Genomic DNA, 10,802 nt, shown 5'->3' with positions numbered 1-10,802 from the left:
CGATGTCGGGGATTCAATCAATCCCGTATACAATTCCCTTTTGTCTATCGGTATGTTACTTGCCCGAGTTCAATCATCGGTATCCCCATACCTCATTCAATCTCGTTACCGGCAAGTCTCTTTACTCGTTCCGTAACGCATGATCCTGTGGCTAACTCATTAGTCACATTGAGCTCATTATGATGATGCATTACCGAGTGGGCCCAGAGATACCTCTCCGTCACACAGAGTGACAAATCCCAGTCTCGATTCGTGCCAACTCAAAAGACACTTTTGGAGATAGCCGTAGTGTGCCTTTATAGCCACCTAGTTACGTTGTGACGTTTGGCACACCCAAAGTATTCCTACGGTATCCGGGAGTTCCACAATCTCATGGTCTAAGGAAATGATACTTGACATTAGAAAAGCTTTAGCAGACGAACTATACGATCTTGTGCTATGCTTAGGATTGGGTCTTGTCCATCACATCATTCTCCCAATGATGTGATCCCATTATCAACGACATCCAATGTCCATGGTCAGGAAACCATAACCATCTATTGATCAACGAGCTAGTCAACTAGAGGCTTACTAGGGACATGTTGTGGTCTATGTATTCACACATGTATTACGGTTTCCAGTTAATACAATTATAGCATGAACAATAGACAATTATCATGAACAAGGAAATACAATAATAACCATTTTATTATTGCCTCTAGGGCATATTTCCAATAGTCTCCCACTTGCACTAGAGTCAATAATCTAGTTCACATCACTATGTGATTGTAATGAATCCAACACCCATGGGGTTTGTTCATATCTCACTTGCGAAAGAGGTTTATTAGTCAATGGGCCTGAACCTTTCAGATCCATGTGTGCTTTACAAATCTCTATGTTATCTTGTAGATGCAGCTACCACGCGCTACTTGGAGCTATTCCAAATAACTATTCTACTATACGAATCCGGTTTACTACTCAGAGTCATCTGGATTAGTGTCAAAGTTTGCATCGACGTAACCCTTTACGACGAACTCTTTTACCACCTCCATAATCGAGAAAATTCCTTAGTCCACTAGTTACTAAGGATAAGTTCAACCGCTGTCATGTGATACATTCCTGGATCACTCTTGTACCCCTTGACTGACTCATGGCAAGGCACACTTCAGGTGCGGTAGACAGCATAGCATACTGTAGAGCCTACGTCTAAAGCATAGGGGACGACCTTCGTCCTTTCTCTCTCTTCTGCCGTGGTCAGGTCTTGAGTCTTACTCAATACTCACACCCTGTAACACAGCCAAGAACTCCTTCTTTACTGATCTATTTTGAACTCCTTCAAAATCTTGTCACGGTATGTATTCATTTGAAAGTACTATTAAGCGTTTCTTGATCTATCCTTATAGATCTTGATGCTCAATGTTCAAGTAGCTTAATACAGGTTTTCCATTGAAAAACACTTTTCAAATAACCATGTATGCTTTCTAGAAATTCTACATCATTTCTGATCAATAATATGTTAACAACATATACTCATCAAAAATTCTATAGTGCTCCCACTCACTTCTTTGGAAATACAAGTTTCTCATAAAATTTGTATAAACCCAAAATCTTTGATAATCTCATCAAAGCGTACATTCCAACTCTGAGATGCTTACTCCAGTCCTTAGAAGGATTGCTGGAGCTTTGCATACTTGTTAGCATCTTTCAGGATTCACAAAACCTTCTGGTTGTATCACATACAACCTTTCCTCAAGAAAATCATCGAGGAAACAATGTTTTGACATCCTATCTGCAAGATTTCATAAATAATGCAGTAACTGCTAACATAATTCCAACAAACTCTTAGCATCGCTACGAGTGAGAAAGTCTCATCGTAGTCAACTCCTTGAACTTGTCGGAAAACATCTTAACGACAAGTCGAACTTTCTTAATGATGACACCTACCATCATTGTCCGTCTTCCTTTTAAAATCCATCTGCACCCAACAGCCTTACAGCCATCAAGTAGTTCTTCCAAAGTCTATACTTTGTTTTTATACATGGATCCTCTCTCAGATTTTATGGCCTCGAGCCATTCATCGGAATCCGGGCCCACCATCGCTTCTCCATAGCTCGTAGGTTCATTGTTGTCTAGCAACATGACTTCCAGGACAGGATTATGTACCACTCTGAAGTAGTACGCATCCTTGTCGACCTATGAGGTTTGGTAGTGACTTGATCCGAAGTTTCATGATCACTATCATAAGCTTCCACTTCAATTGGTGTAGGTGCCACAGGAACAACTTCCTGTGCCCTGCTACACACTAGTTGAAGTGACGGTTCAATAACCTCATCAAGTCTCCATTATCCTCCCACCCAATTCTTTCGAGAGAAGCTTTTCCTTGAGAAATGACTCGTTTCTAGAAACAATCACTTTTGCTTCCGGATCCGAAATAGGAGGTATGCCCAACTGTTTTGGGTGTCCTATGAAGATGCATTTATTCGCTTTGGGTTCGAGCTTATCAGGCTAAACCCTTTTCACATAAGCGTCGCAGCCCCAAACTTTTAAGAAATGACAGCTTAGGTTTCTCTAAACCATAGTTCATACGGTGTCATCTCAACGGAATTACATGGTGCCCTATTTAAAGTGAATGCGGTTGTCTCTAATGCCTAACCCATAAATGATAGTGGTAATTCGATAAGAGACATCATGGTTTGCACCACATCCAATAGGGTGCAGCTATGATGTTCGGACACACCATCACACTATGGTGTTCCAGGTGGCATTAGTTGTGAAACAATTTCCACAATGTCTTAGTTGTGTACCAAACACGTAACTTAGATATTCATCTCTATGATCATATCATAGACATTTTATCCTCTTGTCACAACGATCTTCAACTTCACTCTGAAATTACTTGAACCTTTCAATAATTCAGACTTGTGTTTCATCAAGTAAATATACTTAGAATCTACTCAAATCATCTGTGAAGTAAGAGCATAACGATATTCACTGCGTGCCTCAGCACTCATTGGATTGCACACATCAAATATATTACTTCCAACAAGTTGCTCTCTTGTTTCATCTCACTGAAAACGAGGCCTTTCAGTCATCTTGCCCATGTGGAATGATTTGCATGTCTCAAGTGATTCAAAATCAAGTGAGTCCAAACGATCCATCTGCATGGAGTTTCTTCATGCGTATAAACCAATAGACATGGTTTGCATGTCTCAAACTTTTCAAAAACGAGTGAGTCTAAAGATCCATCAACATGGAGCTTCTTCATGCGTTTTATACCAACATGACTCAAATGGCAGTGCCACAAGTATGTGGTACTATCATTACTATCTTATATCTTTTGGCATGAACATGTGTATCACTACGATCGAGATTCAATGAACCATTTATTTTAGGTGAAAGACCATTGAAGGTATTATTCAAATAAACAGAGTAACCATTATTCTCCTTAAATGAATAACCGTATTGCGATAAACATAATCCAATCATGTCTATGCTCAACTCAAACACCAAATAACAATTATTTAGGTTTAACACCAATCTCGATGGTAGAGGGAGCATGCGATGCTTGATCACATCAACCTTGGAAACACTTCCAACACATATCGTCATCTGACCTTCAACTAGTCTCTGTTTATTCCGTAGCTTTTTATTTCGAGTTACTACCACTTAGCAACCGAACCGGTATTTAATACCCTAGTGCTACTAGGAGTACTAGTAATGTACACATTATAATGTATATCCAATATACTTCTGTCGGCCTTGCCATCCTTCTCATCTACCAAGTATCTAGGGTAGTTCTGCTTCAGTGACCATTCCCCTCATTTCAGAAGCACTTAGTCTCGGGTTTGGGTTCAACCTTGGGTTTCTTCACTAGAGAAGCAACTAATTTGTCGTTTCATGAAGTATCCCTTTCTTGCCCTTGCCCTTCTTGAAACTAGTGGTTTTACTAACCATCAACAATTGATGCTCCTATTTGATTTCTACTTTTGCGGTGTCGCGAATAGCTCAAGGATCATCATATCTATCCCTGATATGTTATAGTTCATCACGAAGCTCTAGTAGCTTGGTGGCAGTGACTTTGGAGAACCATCACTATCTCATCTGGAAGATTAACTCCCACTCGATTCAAGTGATTGTAGTACTCATACAATATGAGCACATGCTCAACGATTGAGCTTTTCTCCTTAGTTTGCAGGCTTAAGAAACTTGTCAGAGGTCTCATACCTCTTGACGTGGGCACTAGCCTAAAATCCCAATTTCAGTCCTTGGAACATCTCATATGTTCTGCGATGTTTCAAAAACGTCTTTGGTGCCTCAATTCTAAACCATTTAGCATTACGCACTGAACTATCATGTAGTCATCAAAACGTGTATGTCAGATGTTTGCAACATCCACAATCGACGCTCGAGGTTCAGCACACTGAGCGGTGCATTAAGGACATAATCCTTCTGCGCAGCAATGAGGACAATCCTCAGTTTACGGACCCAGTCCGCATAATTGCTACTGTCAACTCTCAACTAAATTTCTCTAGGAACAAAACTAAAATAGTAGAACCAAAGCGTGAGCTACAACATAATTTGCAAAGACCTTTTGACTATGTTCATGATAATTAAGTTCATCTAATCAAATTATTTATTGACTCCCACTCAGATAGACATCCCTCTAGTCATCTAAGTGATACATGATCCGAGTCAACTAGGCCATGTCCGATCATCACGTGAGACGGACTAGTCATCATCGGTGAACATCTTCATGTTGATCGTATCCACTATATGACTCATGTTCGACCTTTCGGTCTCCTGTGTTCCGAGGCCATGTCTGTACATGATAGGCTCGTCAAGTCAACCTAAGTGTTTTGCATGTGTAAATCTGGCTTACACCCGTTGTATGTGAACATTAGAATCTATCACACCCGATCATCACATGGTGCTTCGAAACAACGAACTTTCGCAATGGTGCACAGTTAGGGGGAACAATTTCTTGAAATTTTATGAGGGATCATCTTATTTATGCTACCGTCATTCTAAGCAAATAAGATGTAAAAACATGATAAACATCACATGCAATCAAATAGTGACATGATATGGCCAATATCATTTTTCTCCTTTTGATCTCCATCTTCGGGGCGCCATGATCATCATCGTCACCGGCATGACACCATGATCTCCATCATCGTGTCTTCATGAAGTTGTCTCGCCAACTATTACTTCTACTACTATGGCTAACGGTTAGCAATAAAGTAAAGTAATTACATGGCGTTTTCATTGACACGCAGGTCATATAACAAATTAAGACAACTCCTATGGCTCCTGCCGGTTGTCATACTCATCGACATGCAAGTCGTGATTCCTATTACAAGAACATGATCAATCTCATACATCACATATATCATTCATCACATCCTTTTGTCCATATCACATCACACGACATATGCTGCAAGAAGAAGTTAGACGTCCTCTAATTGTTGTTGCGAGTTTTTACGTGGCTGCTATAGGTTTCTAGCAAGAACGTTTCTTACCTACGCCAAAACCACAACGTGATATGCCAATTTCTATTTACCCTTCATAAGGACCCTTTTCATCGAATCCGATCCGACTAAAGTGGGAGAGACAGACACCTCCTAGCCACCTTATGCAACTAGTGCATGTCAGTCGGTGGAACCTGTCTCACATAAGCGTACGTGTAAGGTCGGTCAGGGCCGCTTCATCCCACGATGCCGCCGAATCAAGATAAGACTAGTAACGGCAATTAAATTGACAAAATCGTCGCCCACAACAACTTGTGTTCTACTCATGCATAGAAACTACGCATAGACCTAGCTCATGATGCCACTGTTGGGGATCGTTGCAGAAATTAAAAAAATTCTACGCATCACCAAGATCAATCTATGGAGAGACTAGCAACGAGAGAGAGGGAGTGCATCTTCATACCCTTGAAGATCGCGATGTGGAAGCGTTACAAGAACGCGGATGAAGGAGTCGTACTCGTAGCGATTCAGATCGCGGTTGATTCTGATCTAAGCATCGAACAACGGAGCCTCCGCGTTCAACACACGTACAACCCGGGGACGTCTCCTCCTCCTTGATCCAGCAAGAGGAGAGGAGAAGTTGAGGGAGAACTCCGGCAGCACAACGACGTGGTGGTGGAGTTTGTGGTATTCCCGCAGGGCTTCGCCAAGCTCTACGGAGGAGAAGGAAGAGTTGGAGGAGGGAGGGGCTGCGCCAGGGAAAGGGGTGCAGCTGCCCTCTCTCTCCCTCACTATATATAGGGGGAAGGGGTGGAGGAGGGGCGGCGGCCACACCCCACCCCTAGGAAACTTGCCCCCCAAGCCGGGAGGGGTGGCTGCCCTAGGGGAGGCACCCCCACCTCTTCAAGTTACGTGAGATGGGGTGGGAGGGGCGCACAACCCCTTAGTGGGCTGGTGTGCCCCTTCCCCTTGGCCCATAAGGCCCCCAAACGCTTGTCGGGCCTCCGAAACCATTTCCAGACACGCTGGTCGTCACCCGGTACCCCCGGAACAATTCCGAACTCCAATACCCTTCGTCCAATATATCGATCTTCACCTCCAAACCATTTAGGAACTCCTCGTCACGTCTGGGATCTCATCCGGGACTCCGAACAACCTTCGGTAACCACATACTATTTCCCATAACAACTCTAGCGTCACCGAACCTTAAGTGTGTAGACCCTACGGGTTCGGGAACCATGCAGACATGACCGAGACATCTCTCCGGCCAATAACCAATAGCGGGATCTGGATACCCATATTGGCTCCCACATGTTCCACGATGATCTCATTGGATGAACCACGATGTCGGGGATTCAATCAATCCCGTATACAATTCCCTTTTGTCTATCGGTATGTTACTTGCCCGAGATTCGATCGTCGGTATCCCCATACCCCGTTCAATCTCGTTACCGGCAAGTCTCTTTACTCGTTCCGTAACGCATGATCCTGTGGCTAACTCATTAGTCACATTGAGCTCATTATGATGATGCATTACCGAGGTGGCCCAGAGATACCTCTCCGTCACACAGAGTGACAAATCCCAGTCTCAATTCGTGCCAACTCAAAAGACACTTCCAGAGATACCCGTAGTGTGCCTTTATAGCCACCCAGTTACGTTGTGACGTTTGGCACACCCAAAGTATTCCTACGGTATCCGGGAGTTCCACAATCTCATGGTCTAAGGAAATGATACTTGACATTAGAAAAGCTTTAGCAGACGAACTATACGATCTTGTGCTATGCTTAGGATTGGGTCTTGTCCATCACATAATTCTCCCAATGATGTGATCCCGTTATCAACGACATCCAATGTCCATGGTCAGGAAACCATAACCATCTATTGATCAACGAGCTAGTCAACTAGAGGCTTACTAGGGAAATGTTGTGGTCTATGTATTCACACATGTATTACGGTTTCCAGTTAATACAATTATAGCATGAACAACAGACAATTATCATGAACAAGGAAATACAATAAGAACCATTTTATTATTGCCTCTAGGGCATATTTCTAATAACTAGTGCACCTATACAAATTACCATTGTATTTGGTGTGTTGGGGACACAAGAGACTTTTTATTATTTGGTTGCAGCGTTGTTTGAGAGAGACCATCTTCATCCTACACCTCCCACGGATTGATAAACCTTAGGTCATCCACTTGAGGGAAAATTGCTACTGTCCTACAAAACTCTGCGCTTGGAGGCCCAACACGTGTCTACAAGAATAAAGTTGCGTAGTAGACATCAGGGTCTTCTAACAGTATGCTCCAAAATACTCAGCTAAGGCGAGTTTTCTCATCCATATTCAAGCGATGACATGCATTGCTATGCCCCCCTGCTGATCAAGTTGTGTTTAGACGTGTATACCATGCTGCATTGCTTCAACCAACAACTAAGATCACGCTGCATTATGTATTTCCATTCCGTTGATTTGCACTCGGAAAGATGACAACCATCATTTGTTTAATTGTTTTGTTGCTTCTGTTCTGCTAAAATTACACAGATCTACTCCTGCACTTTGTCACCCTACTGCATTTTGAAATTTGTATTGTATTTTCCTCCATTTCTTAACCATTGCCACACCCTTCAAAAGTTGAAAGGGGTTCTATAAATTGTAATCATGCACTGAGATAGTTTTGTAACTTCTGTTGACAGGTTTATGTCATCATTAGAAGCACGACATGTTTTATTTTATTGTTCTATGGTATATTTTCATTAATTAAATATGCACAAAGTACACATAAATGGAAGAGAAACTCCATCAACCAATGCCAGTTCTAGGTAACATAATGTAGCAAATATTAAAAGCTGGAAGTTATAGATATGCCTTTATCCAGTCCTGGAAAACTTGAAGAAACTTGTGAATAATTTTGTGTTCCCATAAGATCAAATTTTTCTTTAACATAAGCTTCCAAGAGAATGGTTGGGTTGCCATTTTTGAAGATTTTATTCTTCCTTCGCATCCAGATGTTCTAGCAACCAATAACAATAATGTTGAAAGCAATTCCGTTGGGAAATTCGAAGAGAGCCAAGTTGAACTGTTGAAAAACATATGTATCCCTCTTCATATTGGGAATTAAAGTGTCCCGACATTGCAATGCAAAGGAGCAGTCTCACAATAGATGCAAATTGGTTTCTAGTACCTGATCATTGCAAGAACACAGTGGTAGGAGGGTAGGTGGGAGGACTTCCTCTGTAGCAAATATTTAGTGATAGTTATGTCATGAAGGAGTAACCAGGAGAAAACTTTGTATCTGAGAATTACTGCTGAATTCTAGACTTTCGTAAAAAGGGGATGAGCAGCCACTCCTTGTTTCAAAACTTTATAGAGTCTTGTGGAGGAGAAAGTAGTAGAGTTACAATTGTAAATCCATTTATCATTGGTTGGTTAAAGTTGGGTTTGAGTCAAGATCATGTTAACCTATAGGAATTGATCAAAAGCTTGGATTGAGAGTGGTATATGGAAGAGGTCTTTAGTTGGTCCAGTAACAACAACCTGATGGACAGATGCTAGATTATCCACAGCAAAGGAGAACAGTTCAGGGAATTTTTCTTTCAGGGGAGCATTGTTCCGTTTGTCATGCCAGAAGATAGCCGAGGAACCATCTCCAATGTTGCAAGAGGCAATGTTTTCGGGTAGCATCTTGAGAATAGCTCTCCACTCAAAGAATTCCACGGGCCTACAAGAGGTAATGTTGCAAGAAGTATGGCATTTGGCTTCTCACTGACGTTTAAGCCCACTGTATAACAAGATGTTGGTTCCTTGAGCACATGCCATGCCTGCATAGGATATGCATAACATGCCCAGGTGGAGTGGGATTAGCATGATATGGAGCTTAACTGATGAAAATTAACACTAAGGATCCATGGCTCAATGGTAGCGCGTCTGACTTCAGATCATAAGGTTGCATGTTTGATTCATGTCGGGTTCAATACCCTCGATCCATGCAAATTAATTCAATTTTTTTCTTCAAAGAACTAAGAGAAGCAGAGTCTCCGGTTCTCAAGTTGGACAAAGGTCATAGAAATAAATACCAATAATGCCAAATAAGTACACCATGAAAATGTATTCATGATGAATCTATTGGTTTTGGTTTTATGTTATAGATTTTGATATTTTCTTTTATAAACTTGATCAAAGTTTGACTTGGGAACTTTTTTTAGAGCACTTCTTTAGAAGTGAGATAAATTTAGTCCACATCAACACCGATGTCACTCTCACTCGCTTGAGAACTATCCATTTAACCTGTGATGTGATGTTTTTTAATTCTTTTGTTGTAATTCCTGTCACAGGGATTTGCAGACACTCGGTAAGAGTGTTCTAAAATACTCAACCACATCAAAGTTTGCTCCACCATGTTCAGCCGGCGAAATTAACATGCATAGCGATGTTGAAACTTTGCAAGCACTCAAAACATGTGACAATGTTGACTAAAAAATGATAATGTTTTGAATTTTTCACTGTTCACCCGAGCTCACGTTGCTATCGGCAGGCAAGCAATCAAGATCATTATCATTTCGGCGTGTGTGTGACTTGTTCAATTTGTTCAGCCGCTTCCGTTGCACTGGAAATGGCGCCGTTATGCGTCTTTGTCGCGCCATGCTGCCTGATCTTCGGGGCTCTGAAACCTGATCCCGGGTCTACGTTGTGTTGTCCTGCGCAGCTTAACCTGCTGAGCCATGGCCACGCCCTTCTGAAGGGCTGTAAATTGCAATGGTGCACTGAGCCGGAGCAGTTCTGTAACAAAGACGCTGGGTCCTGAATCCTGATCAGGGGCGAGGCAGCCACGCACGTGCTGCATAAGACGTCCTGGCAAGTGTAATTAAGATAGTAGATTAATAATTATTAGAGCACATTAGCACACCGGATCCGTGGCGCAATGGTAGCGCGTCTGACTCCAGATCAGAAGGTTGCGTGTTCGATTCACGTCGGGTTCAATACCCCCCGATCCTAATCCGGTTCCTTTTTTTTATTTTGGCCCTCCTTTTCCTCTTATTAATTTCCTGGCCTACCATGCAAGTTTAGCTGTGGAACTGTCATCATCCACGGGTTCCTTATCTGCATATAAGTGGCGCTGCTCATTTCCAGTTCACCCCCTCTTTGTCATTTTCTTCTCTTGGACAAAATACCATTTCTAAGCATTAACCATAAGAAATTTTTGATCTTCGGTGGGATATTAAGCTTCCATATGTGTCAATAAGGCACCACGGCTGTTGATATAGAATGTGGCATTGCTATCGAGGGGCACTCTTAAGATTGTGTTGCATTTTGTATGCTACGTTATACTACTTGGTGCTCCTACTAATACACAG

At 42.0% G+C, this 10,802-nt stretch overlaps 1 non-coding gene across 1 annotated transcript; it reads left to right on the top strand.

Moving 5' to 3' along the window:
• Positions 1–10,355: 10,355 nt before the first annotated feature.
• On the top strand, positions 10,356–10,427 carry TRNAW-CCA (transfer RNA tryptophan (anticodon CCA)). Its single transcript has one exon. It is a non-coding gene; the product is annotated as a tRNA-Trp (tRNA).
• Positions 10,428–10,802: the final 375 nt, after the last annotated feature.

The sequence above is a fragment of the Triticum aestivum genome, chromosome 6A, assembly GCF_018294505.1.
Source record: "Triticum aestivum cultivar Chinese Spring chromosome 6A, IWGSC CS RefSeq v2.1, whole genome shotgun sequence".
NCBI classification, from domain to species: Eukaryota; Viridiplantae; Streptophyta; class Magnoliopsida; order Poales; family Poaceae; genus Triticum; species Triticum aestivum.
The sequence above is the reverse complement of the archived record's forward strand: the minus strand, read 5'-3'. Positions and strand labels throughout refer to the sequence as shown.